The sequence below is a fragment of the Dipteris shenzhenensis genome, chromosome 7 (assembly GCF_047967505.1).
Source record: "Dipteris shenzhenensis isolate YYH24624 ecotype China chromosome 7, Dip_SZ_1.0, whole genome shotgun sequence".
Taxonomy (NCBI): Eukaryota; Viridiplantae; Streptophyta; class Polypodiopsida; order Gleicheniales; family Dipteridaceae; genus Dipteris; species Dipteris shenzhenensis.
Window position 1 is genome coordinate 7,338,509 of NC_141602.1, and position 3,931 is coordinate 7,342,439.

Genomic DNA, 3,931 nt, shown 5'->3' on the forward strand with positions numbered 1-3,931 from the left:
GTATGATTTTGAATTTCAAATATCTCAATTCACACATCTAATACATAATGTATTTTAAAAATAATGCCGTGTGTCGTAATTGTAAACATTAAGCATTGAAAAGGTGCTTGCAAAAATGTATGCATTATACCTTCCACGTGGCGCAAACCAGATCAGTTGGAGACCAAATCTTACGTGGATGTACGTCTAGGGTAGCCTAAGAGGCGTGTGAAGTTTCGTCCCCAACAGGGTTTAGGATTTAGGGTTCAGGGTTTAGGGTTTAGGGTTTAGTCGTGCTAGTAGGGATTGCTTCTACGTGGTGCAAACCAAATCAGTTGGAGACCAAATCTTGCATGGATGTACGTCTAGGGTAGCCTAAGAGGCGTGTGAAGTTTCGTCCCCAACAGGGTTTAGGATTTATGGTTCAGGGTTTAGGGTTTAGGGTTTAAGGTTTAGGGTTTAGTCATGCTAGTAGGGATTGCTTCTACGTGGCACAAACCAAATCAGTTAGAGACCAAATCTTGCGTGGATGTACGTCTAGGGTAGCCTAAGAGGTGTGTGAAGTTTCGTCCCCAACAGGGTTTAGGATTTAGGGTTCAGGGTTCAGGGTTTAGGGTTTAGTCGTGCTAGTAGGGATTGCTTCTACGTGGCGCAAACCAAATCAGTTGGAGACCAAATCTTGCGTGGATGTACGTCTAGGGTAGCCTAAGAGGTGTGTGAAGTTTCGTCCCCAACAGGGTTTAGGATCTAGGGTTCAGGGTTTAGGGTTTAGGGTTTAGTCGTGCTAGTAGGGATTGTAAAAATGTACGCATTTGTCCTTCCACGTGGCGCAAACCAGATCAGTTGGAGACTAAATCTTGCATGGATGTACATCTAGGGTAGCCTAAGAGGCATGTGAAGTTTCATCCCCAATAGGGTTTAGGGTTTAGGGTTCAGGGTTCAGTCGTGCTAGTAGGGATTGCTTCTACGTGGTGCAAACCAAATCAGTTGGAGACCAAATCTTGTGTGGATGTATGTCTAGGGTAGCCTAAGAGGCATGTGAAGTTTCGTCCCCAACAGGGTTTAGGATTTAGGGTTCAGGGTTTAGTCGTGCTAGTAGGGATTGTAAAAATGTACGCATTTGTCCTTCCACGTGGCGCATACCAAATCAGTTGGAGACCAAATCTTGCATGGATGTACGTCTAGGGTAGCCTAAGAGGCGTGTGAAGTTTCATCCCCAATAGATAAGTCCACGTGCGTATTTCATTAGTACGTGCGCCATTTTTCATACGTAGTCGTGCTAGTAGGGATTGTAAAAATGTATGCAGCTATCCTTCCACGTGGCGCATACCAAATCAGTTGGAGACCAAATCTTGCGTGGATGTACATCTACGGCAGCCTAAGAGCCGTGCAAAGTTTAATCTCCAACAGATAAGTCCATGTGCATATTTCGTTAGTACGTGTGCCATTTTTCACACTTAGTCGTGCTAGTAGGGATTGTAAAAATGTACACATTTGTCCTTCCACGTGGCCCATACCAAATCAGTTGGAGACCAAATCTTGCGTGGATGTACATCTAGGGTAGCCTAAGAGGCGTGTGAAGTTTCATCCCCAATAGATAAGTCCACGTGTGTATTTCATAAGTACGTGCGCCATTTTTCATACGTAGTCGTGCTAGTAGGGATTGTAAAAATGTTGTTGGGATATCTCAAGGTGTATGCCTCAGGCACACCTTATGTTTCTATGTGTGAGTGCTAGAGGCACAGTTAGGTGCCCACAAGCACAGTTAGGTGGTGGAAAAGCCACATAGGATGATTGAGTGAATCTAGGAGCAGATTGAGGAGATGATTGTGGAGCTTTGAGGTCATCAGTGATGTCAGTGACCTTGTATGAGGTGCCTACTTAAGGACCTCTTTCTTCTTCATTCTATATGCAAGTATTCTGATTTTGTGTCCACTCTACTCTTTCCTTTCAGTGTTCCAACATGGTATCAGAGCCATTTGATCCCCCTTGAGCCCATTTCTGCCACATCATCATCTTCTTCCTCTTCTTCTTCTTCACCATCTCTCCCTCTTCTTCCAAAAATTTGCTTGAGCTTGTTCTCCTCCGATTCTCACCCATTTCCCACGCCCTTTTTGCTGGAGATCCCTCTTGTTGGGGTGAATTTCAGGCTGCAAGCAATTGAAGAACTACGCACTCTGCTGGTCGCCATTGCACGAAAGTCATCGATTCTTCTTCCTGCAATTTCTCTACGCCTGCTCCGTCTTTGTCTAATTCCTTTCAGGGCAAGCTTCTCCATACCTAGAGCTACCTTGTGCTGAAATTTGAGCAGCAATGGCTGCATATTGAAGGAGAAAACAGAGAAAAACCAGTCGACTTTGTTCAAGAAGGTGAAGGCGACCTGACGCGTTTTTTTGCCTCTCCTTCCCAGAGGATCTACTGTGGTATACCAACTTTCTTTTGCCTCAGAAAGCCCCCTTTCTTTTGCTTTGAAGAGTGTGCTATGAGCCCTCCAAGTTCAGCTCTCTAGTTTTGACAGTTTTGACATGCTTTTGAAAATAATGCTACATAAAATGCTACTCTAGCATTTCTGGTCTTTTGAAGTTTTCAATAACTTCACTACAAGTGTTGCTTCAGTTTTGTTTCATCCACTTCTATGAAGCATGTAAAAAGAAGCATCATTGTTTGAAATCTAGTCACTACTATTTGCTACATCAAGTGCTCATACTTTGGAAGTATTTCAGTTCTTTTTGCCTTGTAAGAGAGATAGACACTGCCCAATATCTGGGTTAGACCCCCTCATGGCTACCTTATATAATCTTGAGAAGTTCAATGGAAAGGGCTTCCATACATGGCAAATGAAGGTAAAATTTGCATTGATGCGGGAGAACTTATGGGGACTTGTCAAACCTACTCCTACCACTTCTTCTACGGCCTCAAATGCTGGACAATCTTCAACTCCGACACAACCGGCAAGGGATCCAGCAAGAGAAGAAAAAGCATATGGTATAATTGCTTTAGCTTTGGGTGATGATTACATACATCATATCTCTGACTTGGAGTCTCCATCGGAAGCTTGGCAGAAGCTAGACTTGATTTTTGGAGCAAGCTCTCACATATCTAAACTATCACTTAAAATCTCTTTCTTTGAATTAAAGATGGCAAGTGATACTACTTTAGCTGCTCATGTCAACTATATGCGGAGTCTTATGACTCAGTTAGCTTCTATCAACTCTCCTATCACCCCTGATGATGCTATGGCAGTGTTACTTAAGAGTATGCCTGAAAGTTTTGATCACATTGTTAGCACTTTGAAGAATCTTCCCAATCCTAACCTTGAAGGCATTATCTCAGCTCTCCAAGAAGAAGAAAGACACATGGAGCTAAGGAAAGGCAATGACACTGCTTATGTTATGAAATTCCAGAAGGGCAAGTATTCTCCTTGCAATCACTGTGGAAAGACAAATCACCTTTCAAAGGACTGCTTCAAAGTCAATCCATGCAAGCACTGTGGCAAAAACAACCATAGTGAGAAGTTTTGCAAAGCCAAAGCAAAGACAGAAAATGCAAATCTACTTACAGTGAATGAGCCTCCACAAGATGAGGCATCCTTTGAAGATTATGCATTTTAAACTCATCTCTATGTATGCTCCAGATCTCTCTTTTTATGTCAAGGTACTCAGCCTGGATAGTCCTCCAAAGTGAATGAAAATAAACTATTGTGTGTTTTGTAAACACCTCTGGTCACCTTATGATGTAGGCCATGTGTATGTTTTGTTCCATGGTACCTCCTGCAGACATTGTGTGCATGTACATGCAGGGGAGATAACCATTGGAAGGTCTTTTTGTATCCCTTTTTTGTTTACCTTACACCCAAGGGAACCCTTGCTAGCATGAGAACCTAGCCATAGATTAATCCTTGACCACCATGAGATGGCATGAGAAACTATGAGACTAGATGTATCCTTGACAT